The sequence below is a fragment of the Bubalus bubalis genome, chromosome X (genome assembly GCF_019923935.1).
Source record: "Bubalus bubalis isolate 160015118507 breed Murrah chromosome X, NDDB_SH_1, whole genome shotgun sequence".
Taxonomy (NCBI): Eukaryota; Metazoa; Chordata; class Mammalia; order Artiodactyla; family Bovidae; genus Bubalus; species Bubalus bubalis.
The window spans coordinates 109,383,949-109,405,155 of record NC_059181.1 but is presented as its reverse complement, the minus strand read 5'-3'; the positions used below and the strand labels follow the sequence as shown (position 1 = coordinate 109,405,155).

Sequence of the window (21,207 nt, the reverse complement as noted above, 5' to 3'; positions counted from 1 at the left end):
AAGGGAGGTGGGAAAAGAGGGCAGTGCCTAAGATCCTTCTTTCTCCTGTGGACCCTCTCGGGGTTGAGGACAGGGATAGCAGGCTGCCTCTCTTTTCCCTCTTGAACAGAAGAAAAGGTGGGGTCAGGATGAAACTGGAACTTGGATGCTGGTCAGTTCAGGAACTGTTCAGAAATCATTTTGAAAAGCTGATTCAGCAAAGATTTTGTGTGTATGTGTCTATTTTGTGCCAGGCACTGTTGGAAAATGGATGGGTGGGGATCAATGAATGGGTGGAGAAATGGATGGAAGGTAGAATAAGCAGATACATGAGAGTTGAGATGTAAAAGGCTACTAAATACCCACAGTGAAAGAACTTATGCCAATTAATGATGCGTCAGTACTCTTGCCTGGCAAATCCCATGGACGGAGGAGCCTGGTAGGCTGCAGTCCATGGGGTCGCTAGGAGTCGGACACGACTGAGCAACTTCACTTTCACTCTTCACTTTCATGCATTGGAGAAGGAAATGGCAGCCCACTCCAGTGTTCTTGCCTGGAGAATCCCAGGGACAGAGGAGCCTGGTGGGCTGCTGTCTATGGGGTCGTACAGGGTCGGACACGACTGAAGTGACTTAGCAGCAGCAGCAGGGATATAAGAGTGACCAAAACAGAAAAAACCCTCATGGACGATACTCTAGTGGGGGAGACAAGTAACAGCAAGATTAATATGTAAAAACTATAATATGTTTGAAGTGATGTATCTTGAAGCAAAATGAATCAGGGAAGGGAGTTGGGGGATGTTGGGCAAGGGTGCCCTTTTGTTTTCTCTTTAGTAGGTACTTTATTTTTATTAAATACAGTTGATTTATAATGTGTTAGTTTCTGGTGTATAGCAACTGTTCTTTTCAGATTCCTTTCCATTGTAGTTTATTACATGATACTGAATATAGTTCCCTGTGCTATACAGTAGGACCTTGTTGTTTATCTATTCTGTATGTATTTGTTTGTATCTGCTAATCCCATACTCCTAGTTTATCCCTCTCAGACCCTTTTCCCCTTTGGTAACCATAAGATTGTTTCTGTGTCTGTGGGTCTGTTGCTGCTTTCCAAAGTTCATCTGTATCATTTTCCTAGATTTCACATATGTGATATCATACGATATTTGTCTTTCCCTGTCTGACTTCACTTAGTATGATAATCTCTAGGTCCATCCATGTTGCTGCAAATACCAATATTTCATTCTTTCTTAAATGGCTGAGTAGTATTCCTTTGTGTATATACACTACATCTGCTTTGTGTATATACATTACATCGTTCATCTGTAGATAGACACTTAGCTTGTTTCCATGTCTTGGGTATTATAAATAGTGTTGCTGTGAACATTGGAGTGCATGTATCTTTTCAAATTAAAGTTTTCATCTTTTCCAGATATATGCCTAGGAGTGATATTGCTGGATCATATGGCAACTCTATTTTTAGTTTTTTAATGAACCTCCATACTTCTCCACAGTGGCTGCACCAATTTACATTCCCACCAACAGTGTAGGAGGGTTCCCTTTTCTCCCCACCCTCTCCAGCATTTATTATTTGTAAACTTTTGACAATGACCATTCTAGCCAGTGTGAGGTTATACCTCATTTTGTAGTTTTGATTTGCATTTATATAATACTTAGTGATACTGAGCATCTTTTCATGTGCTTGTTTGCCACTGGTATGTCTTCTCTGGAGAAATGTCTTCCCATTTTTTATTGAGTTTTCTTTTTTTTAATTTTTTTGATATTGGGCTATATGAGCTGTTTGGATATTTTGGACATTAATCCCTTTTTGGTCACATTGCTTGCAAATATTTTCTCTGATTCCAATTTTGTTTGTAGTTTCCTTTGCCATGCAAAAGCTTTTAAGTTTAATTAGGTCACATTTGTATTTTTGCTTTTATTTCCATTACTGTAGGAGACAGATCCAAAAAAATATTGCTGTGATTTATGTCAAAGAGTATTCTGCCTATGTTCCCTTCTAAGAGTTTTATGGTGTCATGTCATTTTGAGTTTGTTTCCATGCATGGTATGAGGGTATGTTCTAACTTCATTAGTTTACATGTGGCTGTCCTGCTTTCCCAACACCACTTGCTGAAGAGACTGTCTTTTCTCCATTGTATATTCTTGTTTGCTTTTTCAAGATTAATTTACCATAGGTGTGTGAGTTTATTTCTGGGCTCCAGTCTGTTCCATTGATGTTTGTTTTTGTGCCAATACCACACTGTTTTGATTACTGTAGCTTTGTAGTATTGTCTGAAGTCTGGGAGGTTTATGCCTCCAGTTTTGTTCTTTTTCTTTATTTGGCAATTTTGGGTCTTTTTCAGTTCCAAAAGTTTTAAGATTATTTGTTCTAGTTCTGTGAGAAAGCTCATGGTTAATTTGATAGGGATTGTATTAACTCTGTAGACTGCTTTCAATAGTATGGCCAGTTTAACAGTAGTAATTATTTCCAGTCCAAGAGCATGGGATATATTTCCATTTCTTTGAATCATTTTCAGTTTCATTTATCAATGTTCTGTAGCTCTCAGTGTATGAGTCTTTTGCGTCAAGGGTACACTTTTAAATATGGTGGGCAGGAAGGACCTTGCTGAGAAGGTAAGATTTGAGCAAAAACTTGCAAAACTATTTATCAACTAGGGCAGTTCTGCCTACAAGAAATATAATGCAAGTCATAAACACGAGCCATGCACACAGATTAACATTTTTCTAGTGGCCACATTAAAAAAGTAAAAAAGAAACAGATGAAACTAACTTGAAAAATATATTTTATTTAACCTAATCTGTCTAAACTTATGGCAGTTTCCTGCATGGCTCAGTGGTAAAGAATTCACCTGCAATATGGGAGACACAGGTTTCATCCCTGATTTGGGAAGATCCCCTTGAGAAGGAAATGGCAACCCACTCCAGTATTCTTGCCTGGAGAATCCCGTGGACAGAAGAGCCTGGTGAGCTACAGTCCATGGGGTCACAAAGAGTCAAACACGACTGAGCAACTAAACAACAATGACAATTCTAAAATTATGATATCAGCATATAATCAGTATAAAAATTATTGAGATATTGTACACAGTTTTTAGATTATGATTCTATGTCTTCACATTGCAGTGTATAGTTTGCATTTATAGTGCATCTCAATTCAGACTAACCACATTGCAACTGCTCAGTAGCCACATGTGGTTAATGGCTACCATATTGGAAAACACAACTAGACTATTCAAGTTAAATGTTCTCCTTTTAGCAGGTCACTGATGAACTGTACTTTATAAAATGCTTTCTTTGCTCTCTGGGCTGAAATTATTTATAATAACTAATACTGCTAATCATCACTAATTGATATAATTTTTTCAGCAAGAGTATTTAGTAGCCTTTTATATCTAAACTCTTATATCTACTGTCCGTCCATCCATCCATCCACCCACCCATCCATCCATTCTGCCAATTGGCTCTACCTGAAAGGAGCCCTCCTATTCTCAGTTTTTCTGTCTTGTGGGCCAGGTTCTGAGTGCAGACCTAGAAGGAGTTCAGCAGACCATCTGGTGTCTGCCACGCTGAGCCAGGTTTGAGGGGTGTTCGCAACAGGTTGTTTGTTGAGAAAAATGTTCCGGTTTTGTTTTTTTTTTTGGGTTTTGTTTTGAAATTTATCAAAACAATAGTTAGTATTCTCCAAATGTGTGTGCCTGTGACACCTGTCCCATTGCCTCTTATAAACCCATGTATAAACTGTGAATACTTTCTAACAGTTGGCCCTCGGGCTTCTATCTACACCTGCTCTCCACTGGGTTAACTGATCACTTCTAAGCTTTCTAAATTTAATTTTTAGCTTGGCATAAATTCAGATTTCAAGCCAAGTTGTCAGGAAAATACAAATAATTTCTGCATACCTTCTCAATTCCACAAATACTAGCATTTTACCACATTTATTTGGTTTTATCTACTCCCCCCTCTACACATGCACACAAACACATTTCTTTTTCTAAATTGGGTGAAAATAAATTGCAGACACAATGTGCTTTTATCTCAAAATACTTGAATGTGTATTGCCTAAGAATAAAGACATTCTCTTGCATAAGAACAAAATGTTGATCAAAATCAGGAAGCTAATATTGTGTTGTTCAGTTGCTCAGTCGTGTCTGACTCTACGACCCCATAGACAGCAGCATGCTAGGCCTCCCTGTCCTTCATCTCCCCGGAGCTTGCTCAGACTCATATCCATTGAACCTGTGATTCCATTCAACCATCTCATCCTATGTCGTCCCCTTCTCCTCCTGCCTTCAGTCTCTCCCAGCATCAGGGTCTTTTCCAGTCAGTCCATTCTTCGCATCAGGTAGCCAAAGTATTGGAGCTTCAGCTTCAGCATCAGTCCTTCCAATGAATATTCAGGGCTGATTTCCTTTAGGATTGACTGGTTTGATCTCCTTGTGGTCCAAGGGACTCTCAAGAGTTTTCTCCAGCACCACACTTTGAAAGCATCAGTTCTTTGGCACTCAGCCTTCTTTATGGTACAACTCTCACCTCTGTACATGACTACTGGAAAAACCATAGTTGGGCTATATGGACATTGGTTGGCAAAGTGATGTCTCTGCTTTCTCAGTTCAAAGTGTGACATATAAGTCAAGATTCATCTTTTTTTTTTTTTAGCGTATAAATGGCCAATTGCTCCAGCACCATTTGTTGAGAAGGTTGTCCCTCTATTGAGTTGCTTTTGCATCTTTGTCAAATATTAATGGAGCACACTTATGTGGGTCTATTTCTGCTCCATTGATCTGTGTGTCTATTCTTCTGCCAATTCCACACAGTCCTGATTAATGTTTTTTATATAATACATGTTGATACCAGGTACAGTGAAAACTCAGCAGTGGCCACAGGACTGGAAAAGGTCAGTTTTCATTCCAATCCCAAAGAAAAGCAACGCCAAAGAATGTTCAAATTACCGTACAATTGCACTCATTTCACATGCCAGCAAGATTATACTCGAAATCCTTCAAGCTAGGCTTAAGCAATATGCAAACTCAGAACTTCCAGATGTACAAACTGGATTTAGAAAAGGCAGAGGAACCAACCTATACTGGGTCATAGAAAAAACAAGGGAATTCCAGAAAAACATACATTTCTGTTTCACTGGGTATGCTAAAGCCTTTGACTGTATGGATCACAACAAACTGGAATATTCTTAATGAGATGGGAATACCAGACCACATTACCTGCCTCCTGAGAAACCTGTATGCAGGACAAGAAGCAATAGTTAGAACCGGACATGGAACAACAGACTGGTTCAAAATTGGAAAAGGAGTATGTCAAGGCTGCATATTGTCACCCTTTTTATTTAACTTAGATGCAGAGTACATCATGGGAAATGCCAGGCTGGATGAATCAAGCTGGTATCAAGACTGCCAGGAGAAATATTAATAAACTCAAGACATGCAGATGATACCACTTTAATGGCCGAAAATGAAGAGGAACTAAAGAGCCTCTTGATGAAAGTGAAAGAGGAGAGTGAAAAAAACTGACTTAAAACTCAACATTCAGAAAATGAACATCATGAAATCCAGTCATATCACTTCATGGCAAAATATATGGGGAAAATGTGTAAACAGTGTCAGATTTCATTTTCTTGGCCTCCAAAATCAATGCAGTGACTGCAGCCACAAAATTAAGACACTTGTTCCTTGGGAAAATAGCTATGACAAACATAGTGTAATAAAAAGCAGAGACATCACTTCACTGACAAAGTTTCATATAGTCAAAGCTATGGTTTTTCCAGTAGTCATGTATGAATGTGAGAGTTGGACTATAAAGAAAGCTGAACACTGAAGAATTGATGCTTTTGAGCTGTGGTGTTGGAGAAGACTCTCGAGAGTCCCTTGGACTGCAAGGAGATCAAACCAGTCAATCCTAAAGGAAATCAGTCCTGAATATTCATTGGAAGGACTGATGCTGAAGCTGAAGCTCCAATACTTTTGCCACCTGGTGCAAAGAACAGACTTATTGGAAAAGACCCTGATGCTGGGAAAGATTGAGAGCAGGAGGAGAAGGGGACGACATAGGATGAGATGACTGTATGGCATCACTGACTCAATGGACATGAGTTTGAGCAAATTCTGGGAGTTGGTGAAGGACAGGGAAGCCTGACGTGCTGCAGTCCATGGGGTCACAAAGAGTCAGACACGACTTAGTGACTGAACAACAACAGTGCCTTCTCCTATTATATATTCTTGTCTTTCAAAATCATTTTATTCTGGGACCTGAACCTTTCCATACATATTTTAGAATAAGCTTGTCTTGGCTACAAAAAAAATCTTGCTGAGGTTTTGATGGGAATTGCATTAAAATCACAGATCAATTTGAGGACAATTAAAATACTTACTATGTTGAGTCTAATCAATAAACACAGTGCCCCTCTTTTGTTTCAATCTTTCTTTTATAAGCAGTTTGTAATATTCTCAATACAGATTCTATGCACATTTTCTTAGATTTACTTCACATTTTCTTTAGATCAATTGTAAATAGTATTGTGTTTTTTGAACACAGATTTATTGATATAGTTCACATACCGTAAAATTCATTTAAAGTGTTAATTCAGGGCTTTGTAGTATATTCACAGAGTCATGTAGCCATCACCACCACCTAATTTTGGAACATTTTTGTTACCCCCAAAGGAAATCACATCACCAGTAGCAGCCATTCCCCATTTCTCCTCACCTTCCGCCCCTAGCAGCCAGTAGTCTGTTTCAGGTATCTATGGACCTGCCTGTTCTGTACATTCTTATAATTTGAGCCATACCTAGGCAGCCTTTTGTGACTGAACTTCTTTGCTTTACTATAGTATTTTCAAGTTTCATCCATGTTTTAGTACTTCATTTCTTTTTATTGCCAAATAATATTCTGTTCTATCATTCACCAGCTGATTGAAATATGGGTTGTTGGCACTTTTTGACTATTATTATGAATAAAGCTTACTGTGGCTCAGATCATGAAATCCTTATTGCCAAATTCAGACTTAAATTGAAGAAAGTAGAGAAAACCACTAGACCATTCAGGTATGACCTAAATCCAATCCCTTATGATTATACAATGGAAGTGAGAAATAGATTTAAGGAACTAGATCTGATAGATAGAGTGCCTGATAAACTATGGACGGAGGTTTGTGACATTGTACAGGAGAGAGGGATCAAGACCATCCCCATGGAAAAGAAATGCAAAAAAGCAAAATGGCTGTCTGGGGAGGTCTTACAGATAGCTGGGGAAAGAAGTGAAAAGCAAAGGAGAAAAGGAAAGATATAAGCATCTGAATGCAGAGTTCCAAAGAATAGCAAGGAGAGATAAGAAAGCCTTCCTCAGAGATCAATGCAAAGAAATAGAGGAAAACAACAGAATGGGAAAGACTAGAGATCTCTTCAAGAAAATTAGAGATACCAAGGGAACATTTCATGCAAAGATGGGCTCGATAAAGGACAGAAATGATATGGACCTAACAGAAGGAGAAGATATTAAGAAGAGGTGGCAAGAATACACAGAAGAACTGTACACAAAAGATCTTCATGACCAGGATAATCATGATGGTGTGATCACTCACCTATAGCCAGACATCCTGGAATGTGAAGTCAAGTGGGCCTTAGAAAGTGTCACTACGAACAAAGCTAGTGGAGGTGATGGAATTCCAGTTGAGCTATTTCAAACCCTGAAAGAAGATGCTGTGAAAGTGCTGCACTCAATATGCCAACAGATTTCGAAAACTCAGCAGTGGCCACAGGACTGGAAAAGGTCGGTTTTCATTCCAATCCCAAAGAAAGGCAATGCCAAAGAATGTTCAAACTACCGCACAATTGCACTCATCTCACACGCTAGTAAAGTAATGCTCAAAATTCTCCAAGCCAGGCTTCAGCAATATGTGAACCGTGAACTTCCAGATGTTCAAGCTGGTTTTAGAAAAGGCAGAGGAACCAGAGATCAAATTGTCAACATCCACTGGATCATTGAAAAAGCAAGAGAGTTCCAGAAAAACATCTATTTCTGCTTTATTGACTATGCCAAAGCCTTTGACTGTGTGGATCACAATAAACTGTGGAAAATTCTGAAAGAGATGGGAATACCAGACCACCTGACCTGCCTCTTGAAAAACCTATATGCAGGTCAGGAAGCAACAGTTAGAACTGGACATGGAAGAACAGACTGGTTCCGAATAGGAAAAGGCGTATGTCAAGGCTGTATATTGTCACCCTGCTTATTTAACTTAGATGCAGAGTACATCATGAGAAATGCTGGGCTGGAAGAAGCACAAGCTGGAATCAAGATTGCCGGGAGAAATATCAATAACATCAGATATGCAGACGACAGCACCCTTATGGCAGAAAATGAAGAGGAACTAAAAAGCCTCTTGATGAAAGTGAAAGAGGAGAGTGAAAAGTTGGCTTAAAGTTCAACATTCAGAAAACTAAGATCATGGCATCTGGTCCCATCACTTCATGATAAATAGATGCGGAAACTGGAAACAGTGTCAGACTTTATTTTTTGGGGCTCCAAAATCACTGCAGATGGTGATTGCAGCCATGACATTAAAAGATGCTTACTGCTTGGAAGGAAAGTTATGACCAACCTAGATAGCATATTCAAAAGCAGAGACATTACTTTGCCAGCAAAAGTCCATCTAGTCAAGGCTATGTTTTTTCCAGTGATCATGTATGGATGTGAGAGTTGGACTGTGAAGAAAGCTGAGCACTGAAGAATTGATGCTTTTGAACTGTGGTGTTGGAGAAGACTCTTGAGAGTCCCTTGGACTGCAAGGAGATCCAACCAGTCCATCCTAAAGGAGATCAGTCCTGGGTGTTCATTGGAAGGACTGATGTTAAGGTTAAACTCCAATACTTTGGCCACCTCATGCAAAGAGTTGACTCATTGGAAAAGACTCTGATGCTGGGAGGGATTGGGGGCAGGAGGAGAAGGGGACGACAGAGGATGAGATGGCTGGATGGCATCACCGACTCGATGGACATGAGTTTGAGTGATCTCCGGCAGTTGGTGATGGACAGGGAGGCCTGGCGTGCTGAGATTCATAGGGTCGCAAAGAGTCGGACATGACTGAGCAACTGAACTGAAGTGAACGGATTAATAAAGCTGCTATGAAAACTCATGTACAAATTTTTGTGTAGAGATACCTTTCGTAGATACCTAATAGTGGAATTTCTGGATCGTATGATAATAATATGTTTAATACTCGAGGAACTGCCAGACTGCTTTGCAAAGTAGTTGTACCATTTTACAATCTCACCAACAATATATAAGGATTTCATTTTCCCACATCCTCACCAACACTTGTAATTTCCTGTCTTTTTCTTTATAGCCACTGATATTAAGCATCTGTTCATGCATTGATTAACCATTTGTGTACCTTTGGGTCTTCCCTCATGGCTCAGTGGGTAAAAAATTTGCTTGCTATGCAGGAGACACAGGAGATGTGGCTTCAATCCCTGGATCAGAAAGATCCCTTAGAGAAAGAAATTGCAACCCACTCCAGTATTCTTACCTGGAGAATCCCATGGACAGAGGAGCCTGATGGGCTACAGTCCACAGGGTCACAAAGTCTCAGACATGACTGAGTGACTAAGCACACACAAATACCTTCTTTGGAGAAATGGTTGTTCAGATCCTTTGCTCATTTTATTATTTTTAAAGATTTTTTTAAAAATGTGGACCATTTTAAAAGTCTTTTATTGAATTTGTTATGGTATTGCTTCTGTTTTCTCTTTTTTTACTTTTTGATTTTTTGGCCATAAGGCATGTGGGATCCTAGCTCCCTGACCCGTGATACAACGCGCATTCCCTGCATTGGAAGGTAAAGTCTTAACCACTGGACCACTAGGGAAGTCCCTGCTCATTTTAAAATTGGGTTGTCTTTCTATTGTTGAATTTTAAGAGTTCTTTATATATCCCAAATACTAGACCCTCATGGGGTGGTGGTGGTTTTGTTTCTAAGTCATGTCCAGCTCTTGCATAGCCCGCCAGGCTCCTCTGTACATGGGATTCTCTAGGCAAGAATACTGGAGTGGGTTCCATTTCCTTCGCCACTAGACCCTCATACATTATACAAATTGCAAATGTTCTCTTCCATTCATTGAGTCATTTTCCCACTTTTATGATGGTTATTATTTGTAGCAGAAAAGTTTTCATTTTGATGAAGTCTGATTTATGTATTTTTTCTTTTATCACTTGTGCTTTTGATATCATGTCCAAAAAAGCCATTGCCTAATTCAAGATCACAAAGATTTACTCCTCTGTTTCTTCTGTGAGGTTGATAGTTTTAGTTTTTACATTTAGGTCTGTCTTCCATTTTTAGTTAATTTTTGTGTATAGTGAAAAAAGAATCATGTCATTCTTTTGCATGTGGATATTGAATTGTCACAATATCTTTTACTGAAACGACTTGTCTTGACACTCTTGACAAAAATCAACTGAGCACAAATGTAAGATTTATTTCTTGACCCTCATTTCTTTTATTTTTAAATTTGACTATACTTTATTTACAGTATCATGTTATTTCAGGTTATAGGTTATTACAAGATAATGAATATAGTTCCCTGTGCTATACAGTAAATCTTGGTGGTTTATCTGTTTTATATACAGTAATGTGTATCTGTTAATCCCATACTCTTAATTTATCCCTTCCCCTCCCTGTTCCACTTTGATAACCATAAATTTGTTTTCTTTGTGAGTCTGTTTTGTAAATAAATTCATTTGTATCATTTTTTAGATGATACATATAAGTGATATCATAGAATATCTGTCTTTCTCTGTCTGACTTAACTTAGTATGATAATCTTTAGGTCGATCTAGGCTGCTGCAAATGGGAATATTTCATTCTTTTTATGACTGAGTAATATTCTGTTGTTTATATATTTAACATGTTCTTTGTCCATGCATCTGTTGATAGACATTTAGGTTTGCTTCCATGTCTTGGCTATTGTGAATAGTGCTGCTATGAACATTGGGATGCATGTATCTTTTTGAGTTAGAGTTTTCTCTGGATATATGCCCAGGAGTGGGATTGCTGGGCTGTATGGTAACTCTATTTTTAGTTTTTAAACCTTCATATTGTTTTCCATAGTGGCTGCACCAATTTATATTTTTACTAACAGTGTAGGAGGGTTCCCTTTTCTTCACACCCTCTCCAGCATTTCTTATTTGTAGACTTTTTGATGATGGCCAGTCTGACAGGCATGAGGTGATACTTCATTGTAGTTTTGATTTGTATTTCTCTAATGACTAGTGATGTGCCTCTTGGTCATCTGTATATCTTTGGAGAAATGTCTATTAAGGTTCTGCCTATTTTTTTGTTGCATTTTTTTATTTTTTGGTATTGAGTTGTATTAGATGTTTGTATATTTTGAAAATTAACCCCTTGTTGGTTGTATCATTTGCAAATATTTTGTCCCAGGCTGTAGATTGTCTTTTCATTTTGTTTATGGTTAAGGAAATTCAGCCAGTCCATCCTAAAGGAAGTCAATCCTGAATATTCATTGGAAAGACTGATGCTGAAGCTGACAGTCCAATATTTTGGCCACCTGATGCGAAGAGCTGTCTCATTTGAAAATACCCTGATGCTGGGAAAGATTGAAGGTGGGAGGAGAAGGGGACGACAGAGGATGAGATGGTTGGATGGCATCACCGACTCAATGGACATGGGTTTGAGTAAACTCCAGGAGTTGGTGATGGACAGGGAGGCCTGGTGTGCTGTAGTCCATGGGGTCGCAAAGGGTCAGACACGACTGAGCTACTGAACTGAACTGAACTTGTGCAAAAGCTTACAAATTTGATTATGTCTTGGCCCTCATTTCTGTGTCATTGATCTATCTATATACATCTATCCTTATGCCAGTAGATGGCTTCCCTGATAGCTCAGTTGGTAAAGAATCCACCTGCAATGCAGGAGACCCCGGTTCAATTCCTGGGTCAGGAAGATCTACTGGAGAAGGGATAGGCTACCCATTCCAGTATTCTTGGGCTTCCCTTGTGGCTCAGCTGGTAAAGAATCCGCCCACAATGTGGAAGGCCTGGGTTGTAGACCTGGTGGCTCAGATGGTAAAGCGTCTGCCTGCTATGTGGGAAACCTGGGTTTGATCCCTGGGTCAGGAAGATCCTCTGGAGAAGGAAATGGCAACCCACTCCAGTATTCTTGCTTGGAAAATTCCATGAATGGAGGAGCCTGGTAGGCTGCAGTCCATGGGGTTGCAAAGAGTTGGATATGACTGAGCGACTTCACTTTGGGTTGCAGAGTATTCTGTTTTTAATTTTAGAAATTTTATTTGGAATTGAACATTACCCAATGTTCATTGTTGGTACATAAAAATATGATTGATTTTTTGTTTGTGAATATTATATCCTCCAACCTTGCTGAACTTGCTGAACTACTATTAGGTAAGAGTTCTAGGAATTCTTTTGTTAAGTCTTTGGACTCTTCCATGTAGACAATCATGTTTTCTGCAGATAGGGACAGGCATTGTTCATCTTTTCTGGTTTGTATGGCTTTTGCTTCATTCTCGTACCTGTTACAGTAGCTAAAATTACAATTATTTTGTTGAGTAGCAGTGGTGAGAGCAAACATCCTTGCCTGGTTTCTTCCGATCTTAGGGAGAAAGCATCCAGTCTCTCTCCATTAAGTATAATGTTAGCTATGGAGTTTGCAGATGCTTTATATCAAGATAAGGAAGATTGTCCTTTTTTATTCTTTTATGAGAGTTCTTTTTTTAAAGTCAAGCACAAAACAACCCTGTAATTTTTCTTATTTAGCCTGTTGATATTATGTATAACATGAATTAATTTTTTTCTTACTTTGTTCTTTTTTTAAATTATAGCTAATTTACAATATTTTGTTAGTTTCAGGTATACAGCAAAGTGATTTGGTGTGTGTGTGTGTGTGTGTATATATATATATATATATATATATATATATATTCTATTCTTCAATTAGTTTCCATTATAGGTTATTATAAGATGTTGAATATAGTTGCTGTGCTATACAGTAAACCTTTGTTGTTTATCTAATTTATATATAGCAGTGTGTATCTGTTAATCTCATACTCCTAACTGATCCCTTCCCCTTTCCCTGTTTAACCATGTTTGTTTTCTATGTCTGTGATTCTGTTTCTGTGTTTTAAATAAGTTCATTTGTACTATATTTTTAGATTCCACATACAAGTGATATCATATGATATTTGTCCTTCTCTGTATTAATTTTTAGAAAGTGAAACAGCCTTGCAATCCTGGGATAAACCTCAGTTAGTCATTGTGTTATTCCTTTTAGATATTCCTGGATTCGATTTGCCAATTTTTTAAAAATTCAGTTCTTTTAAATTGGCTTGTAATTTTCTTTTTCTGTACTGTACCTGACTGGTTTTGGTATCAGAGTCATAAAATGAAATGGGGAGTTTTCCTGCCTTTTCTGTTTTCTGAAAGAGATTGTATGAAAGCAGTACTGATTCTTCTTTAAATATCTGGTAAAATTCTTTCATGAAACTGCCTAGGTTTAGAGATTTCCTTTGGGAGAGTTTATAAACTACAAATTAATCTTTTAAATCAGTATAGGGTGATTTGGGTTCTATAATTCATATTGTGTGAGTTGTGGTCATTTGCTAATAATTTCTTGAGGATTTTTGCATCTGTGTTCATGATGGGTTTTGGTCTCTAGTTTTTTGTCCTGTCTATCTATTTTTTATATCAGGGTCATATTAACCTAATAAAATGAATTGGAAAATCTCTCTAGTTTCTGTAAGACAATGTATAGAATTGGTATTAATTAATCTTTAATGTTTGGTAGAATTCTTCAGTGAAACCACCTGGTTCTGGTGTTTTGGGGGGAGATTTTTAAACTATGAATCCATTTTCCTTAAGAGTGATAAGGCTATTCAAATAATCTATTTTGGTAGTTTGTGGTTTGCAAGGAACTGGTCCATTTCATTTGAGTTGTCAAATTTATGTGTGTAGAGTTTTTCATAATATTTCCTTATTATTCTTTTGCTGTCTGCCAGGTCTTGTAAGTGTTATCCCATGCTTCATTTCTGATATTGGTCATTTTTGTCTTCTTTATTTTCAGTCTTGATAGAGGTCAGTTTTACCGATCTTTTCAAAGAACTGGCTTTATGTACATGGATTTTTCTCTGTTTTCAGTTTCATTGATTTTTTAAAAATCTTATCTGTATTTCTTCTGCTCCTTTGGGTTTATTTTTCCATGACTCTTGAGGTGTAAGCTTAGATTATTGATTTAGCTTAGATACTGATTTGGGTCTGTTCCTCTTTTCTAATATATGCATTTAGCACTATATATTTCCCTCTTTTTTTAATTTAGTTTATTTTTTAAACTTTACATAATTGTATTAGTTTTGCCAAATATCAAAATGAATCCGCCACAGGTATATTTCCCTCTTAACACTGCTTTAGCTATGTTCCACGTGTTTTTATTACTTACATTTTCATTCTCATTCAGTTCAAAGCATTTTTATTTCCTTTGAGATGTCCTCTTTGACCCATGGGTTACTTAGAAGTGTATTGTTTTGTTTTCCTGATTTTCCTGAGATTTTCCTGATTTCTTTCTGTTGTTGATTTCTAGTATGAGTCTGTTTTGATTAAATAATATACTCTGTGTGGTTGCAGTTCTTTTAAATTTGTTGAGGTATGTTTTAAGGCCCAAAATGTGGTCTATCTTGCCATATGTTCTATAGTATCTTGAGACAAATGTATAAGTGTTTTATACATTAGATATTCTTGAGTTCAACTATTGCTAAGAGTGGAGCATTGAAGTCCTCAACTGTAATACGAATGTGTGTGTCCTGTTAGCTCTCTCAGTTTTTGCTTCATGTGTCTTGAGACTGTTGAGTGGCACATTATGTCTTACTGGCGGATCCTTTTATCATCACATAATGTCTGCCAGTTTCCAATAGTTTACTTTGCCCTGAAGTCTTTTTCTGATATTAATAGAGCCACTGCTGGTCTTTTAAAAATTATATGTTTGCTTGGTATATTTTTTCCATCCTTTAGTTTCAACCTACCTGTGCCATTGTATTTGGAGTATCTTGTAAATGGAATATAGTAAAGCCATTTAAAAAAATCTACTTTGCCAGTGTCTGTGTTGTATTTGGTATGTTTATACCATATAAATGTAAGGTGGTCATTGATATCCTCCAGCTTAAGGGTGCTATTTTATTATTTGTCTTTTTACTTTCTCTGGTTCTTGTTTCTCTGATCTCTTTTTTTACATTCTTGTGGGTTACTTAGAAATATTTTAGGAATCTATCCTGATTTTTGTTCAGTGTTTTTGAGTATATCACATTACATATTTTTATTCATGGTTACTCTAGTAAGCACTTAGTGTTACTCCAATAACAGTGTGCATAAGTAATTTATCACAGAACCCTGGGTCAAAAAGATCCCTTGGAGGAGGGCATGGCAACCCACTCCAGTACTCTTCTTGCCTGGAGAATCCCATGGACAGAAGAGCCTGGCAGACTACGGTCAGTGGGGTCACAAAGAGTTGGACATGACTGAAGCAACTTGGCACGGCATAGCACAGTCTACATGTTAATCACTTTAAGTATAGAAATATTAATTCCATCTAAATCCCTTTAACTTCCCCACTTTTTAAGTGTAATTGTGTTAACCATTTCTTTTGTATACATTGAGTATCAGATGAAATGGTGTTATAATTTTTCTTTCACCCATCAAATGTGATTTTAAAAACTCATGAGAATAGCTTCTTATGCTTATCACTATTTTTACCTGTTCTGAATTTCTTCTTTCCTTTATGAAGTTTGAAGTCATTTCCTTTCTGGTAAGAGAACTTCCTTTAGCCATCCTTTAATGGTGGGATTATGAGCAACAACTCTTAGTTTTCCTTCATCTGAAAATGTCTTGATTTCCCCTTCATTCCTGAAGGATATTTTTTGCCAGATATATAATTTGGAGTTGACAATTCTTTTATTTCAGCACTTGAAAAATGTTATGCTACTTCCTTCTGCACCCCATGGTTCCTGAAAAGAAATCCCCTGTCATTTTAATTGATAGCTCTCTATGCATAATGTGTCAGTATTGGCTGGTTGTTCTCAAGATGTTTTTCTTTGTCTTTTAGTTTTCAGAAGTTTGATTATGGAGTATTTTGGCATGAATTTCTTTGGATTTTTCCTATTTAGGATTATCTTGGATTCAGGAGTCTGTGGGTTTATGGTTTTGCCAAATATTGAAAATTTTCAGCCATTATTTCTTTGACTATTCAATTGTTCTCCTCTTCTTCTAGGCCTCCAGTGATGTAAGTGTTGGAACTTTTGTTGTTGTCCCAGATCCCTGAGGGCCATTTCTTCCTCCTCCTCTTCCTTTTTTATTTTCTTTCTGTGTTTCAGATTGGGTGAATTCTATTGATATGTCCTCAAGTTCACCAGTTCTATCTTCTCTCATCTCCACTGTACTTATTAGCCCATTCAGTGGGTTGTTTTCTTTTTTATTGTATTTTTTTAGTTTTATAATTTCCACTTGGTTCTTTTTTATACATTTTATTTGGTGAGATTTCCTGTTTTTTAATTTGATCCAAGAGTATTTGTAATTGCTTATTGAGCATTTTTATGATAACTGCCTCAGAATTCTTGCTGAATAATTCCAATATTTGAATAATGTTGGTGTTGGCATTTGTTGATCATTATTAGTCATTCACACAGTGATTTTTCTGGTTCTTGGTATAATTAGTGATTAAAAAAAATCATATCCTAGACATTTTGAATATTATATTATGAGACCTTGGGTGGTATTCCATCTCACTTTCTAGCAAGTGATCCCCCTGCTGAGGCATAATGTGAGGGCTTGCTGGGTATGTATGTGTTCAATTTCTTGCTGGTCTCCACTGACCCCAAACTGGCAAAAGTAGAGAGCTGAACTGATACAGCCTTCTTGCTGGTGGCTGAGGTGGATGTTTAGCTACCCCTGGGCTGTGCTGACACCTTAATTGGCAAAGTGGAGCATGGACTTTGCCTTGCCTTACCTCTGAGTGGGGTATAAGCTCAGCTTCCCCATTAAGTTCTGCTGGGGAGGGGGAAGTGGGTGGCTGACCCACACTGTCATTTTGCTGCCGTGTGAGAAGAGGAATCTCAGATTCCTTCTGGGTCCAGCTGACCCCAGGTGAGGAGAGGAGGAAAGAAGAATGCAGTGTCAACCTGCTGCACTCTGCTTCATTCAGTCTTGTTGCAGGTGAGGGTGTGGTTGTTCAATTCCTCACTAGTCCTTTTTAACTCATGCCAGTGATCAGATGGAGATGGGAACCTTGAGAGGCCCTGACTTGCAAGACCTTGTTCAATTTTGTTGACACTGGGTGGAGTGGACATTAAGCTTCCCATTCAATCCCCCTGATACCTGGGGAGAGAAGGACTTGGTCAGGTCTACTACTCATGAACCCCAACTCACACCAGCTGTTTCAGTCTGCCAGGTGGGTATGGAGGCTCAGCTCCCCTCTGGACTTTGCTGACACTACCTGAGTGAGGGAGGCATTGTGGGTCTGCTTGGATCCCTGACACCTCTGGGCAGAGGAATCCGAGTGCAGACATGTGCTCACATGGGGCTGGGGCTGGGCTGACATGGAACCCACTTTGCCTGGCTGAAACCACAGGACAGGGATGGCTTTTTTGTTGGTGTTGGTTAGAGTAGAGTGAGGATGTTCAGGAAACTTTTCTGTCATAGGCTACCTTCTTCACCATCCTCTGGGGGGAAAGTCTTTTATTAGAGGGTGTTTGTGTGTGTGTGCACGTGTGTGCGTGCATGCGTGTGTGTGCATGCACACCTGTGGTTCCCTGCTGGAGGCTTTGGCACCATTTTGTTTAGGATATCTGAGAGTCAGTGAGGCAACCCAAAATACTCAAGCCTCTGGAGTTGACCACCTTTTCTTTCTACCTTCTAGAGTCCTCCTATGCTTGTTAGTTGTGTTATGCCCAGGTTTTGCTTGTCTCTGCAGTTTGTTTTTTGAAAACATTTCTAATTGTGGTAAAATACACAGCATGTGGGGCTTCCCTGGTGTTTCGATGGTAAAGAATCAAGCTGCAATTCTGGCGACCTGGGTTTGGTCCCTGTGTCAGGAAGATCTCCTGGAAAAGGGAATAGCTACCACTCTAGTATTCTTGCCTGGAGAATTCCATGGACAAAGGAGCCTGGAAGTGATACAATCCATGGGGTCACAAAGAGTCGTACACAACTGAGCAACTGACATTCTTTCACACACATAGTGTGTGAAATTTATCCTCTTACCCATCTGTAAGTGTACAGTTCAATATCATTAAGTATATTCACATTTTGGGGCAATGTGCAAGGTTTTTTAATTATGTGAGGGAGGACCTGGGAGGAATGGAGCTACTCCACCTTGGTGGGAACCAGAAGAGCCCTATAATATGTTTTACTGGCTACTTTTGTATGTTTATGTTTTTCATATAATTTAGTATTAACTTGTCTAGCAGCATTAGAAAGCTTGTTGGTATTTTCATTTGGATTACATCTGATATTTATAAACTAAGTAAGCGAGAACTGACATCTTTATGACGTTGAGTCACCCTATTCAAAAGAATAAGTGTCTTTCCATTTGGTCATGCCTCCTTTCAAGTCATTCTGGAGTGTTTTAGCATTTCCTTCATAGAGGTTTTGTACATGCTTGTTTTGTTTCTTCCTAAGAGTGTCATTTTCTTCGTCGTTTTTTGTAAATGAGGTTTTCTTTCCTATTGTGTGTGTCTCCTCCTTGCTCAGTTGTTGTAGGAAGTACACCTGTGACTCAAATCTGGGTCTCCAGCCTGTCACGTGAGCTCAAAACCCAGATTTGTCTCAGTCCGTTCCACCTGCTTACCTGTAGCCCTCTTATCCCCTCAGCTCACTGTGTGCAAGGATTAACTTCCTTTCCTCCCTGCCCACCAGCACCCTTACTCCAATAATAGTAACACTCACCAGAAACTGGGGCGTTATTTCCAACTTGTGCTGTTACACCCCCTCACTAGCTAATTGGTCACGCAGTCCTGATTCTCTAGCATTTTAGAAGCTGTGATCATGAATTCCCTGTGTTAGACAGAATCATAAACTTTCCTAGCCTCACCAGACTTATGATGCCTAAATTCTCCATTCAGTGGTTTTCCTGGCATATGCTTGAACATACATTTATGGGGCAGGAAACCCCCACTCCCTTGTGTGGCAGTCCATTTTGTTTCTGGCCGTGTCTGACTCGATGTACATATGTATTTCAGACACATCACTTTCTTTTAAAATCATCCCCCCTGTGCTTGTTCAGCACCCTCCCCACGCCCATGCCCTTGCCTAACTTGCTGCTCCCTCATTCAATTGTGCTTTCCCATCTCTTTGTATGCTTCTGATGTCTCCTACAACACAGTTCTGACCTTAGCTCTGCCAGGACCCAGGACACACAGACTGAAGGCTAAATTTCTTTGGCTAATATCCAGAACATTTTCTGAGGTGACCCCAACCATCCTCTCCCACAGCATCTCCAGTGGCTCTGAGGTTGGGGGAAGGGAGAGGGAGAGGAAAAGAAGAAGGAGGAAAAAGAGGATGAGGAGGGGAAGAAAGAGGAGAAGGCAGAGGGTGAGGAGTAAGGATCGAGAAAACACTAACTTTCCAAAAACCTTTATCAGCACTGTTTGTGAATGGATATTCCTTCTTGCTCCACAGACAGGCTTGATGGATGTTTCATCTGGACAGAGATGCGGGCTAGAATCTGTGATAGAACTACTGTTGTGAACAACTCAGACATTTGAATGGTGTTCCTCAAAAGATATGTTCTGAAGTCCTGACCCCCATAGCCTAGGTATTTGACTTTCTTGGGAAATAAGGTCTTTGCAGGTGTGATCAAGTCAACATCAGGTCATTAGAGTGGGCCTTACACCAATATAACTGGTGTCCTTATAAGAAGAGGGAAAGTTGGACACAGACCCACAGAGAGAAGAAAGAACCAACTCTGTGGACATGCTGATTTCAGACTTCTGGCTTCTCAAACTGGGAAAGAATTAAGTTCTGTTGTTTAAAGCCCCCCAGTTTATGGTGATTTGTTATGGTAGCCACAGAAAAATAATATGAGTGGTATGAAAGAACAATTGAATGGGCTCTCAGGGACTCTTGAGGGGGATGTGGAGGAGATATTCATGGTGTAAAAATCTGGCAGTGGCTGTATTGGTGGCTTAATAAGAGATTATATTTCTGACCCACCTTGCCCTGTTGCTGTCTAAAGAGATGCTCATTAGAACAAAAAAGTACTAGGTGTTGGTCAGAGGGCTTCGCACGTGGTTCAGCGGTAAAGAATCTACCTGCAATGCAGGAGTCACATGAGACACAGGTTCAATCCCTGGGTTGGGAAGATCCCCTGGAGGAGGGCATGGCAACCCACTCCAGAAATCTTGCCTGGAGAATCCCACGGACAGAGGAGCCTGGCAGGCTATGGTCCATAAAGTTGCAAAGAGTTGGACACAACTGAAGTGACTTAGCCTGCACATTGGCCAGAAGTTGTCACATGCTATTGTCAGAGAAACAAGATGGTAGCCTAAGAGATCTACAGATTCCTTCTGCCCTGTAACTTAAGTGGTATGTCTTGGACACAGACCGGAAGTTCTCTGAGAAGGTTAGTCATTGCATTACATACAATGGAATATTACTCAGCCAAGAAAAGGAGTGAGATACTGAGCCATGCTACAACATGGATGGACATCCACAAGGACAAGAAGCCAGATGCAGATGATTATGTGCTCTGGGATCCCATTTATAGGAAATGTCCAAAATAGGTAATCTCACAGAGCCAGAAAGCAAATTAATGGCTGCCATGAGTTGTGGTGGGGTGTGGGGGATGGGGAGTGGCAGCTCATGGGTACAAGGCTTATTTTGGAGTCAGGAAGATATCTGGGGACTGGACAAAAGAGGTGGTTGTGCAGCCTTGTGAATATACCAGCGAATTGTACACCCTAAAATGGCTAAATTGGTTACATGATTTTTGCCCCAATGGACAGTCATTGTGGGCTTGAAACTATATTTATTACTTGGTTTCTGAAAATTTGGAGATCTGTGCTCCTGTCTATGACCCTGTGGAGGGCCAGGCAGCCCAGAAGGCCTGAGTGAGTGGAGACCGGCTCTCATTTATTGATGTGGAATGAAGGGCCAGGTTGCCCGGCTCTCCCGGATTTCACTCCTGGGTGGA

The 21,207-nt window shown here is 39.2% G+C and overlaps 1 protein-coding gene across 4 annotated transcripts in view; it reads left to right on the top strand.

Annotated features, from left to right (window-relative positions):
• The window catches only part of MAMLD1 (mastermind like domain containing 1), a 118,580-nt gene that overhangs the window by 16,670 nt on the left and 80,703 nt on the right, over nt 1–21,207 (top strand). The window lies entirely within an intron of this gene.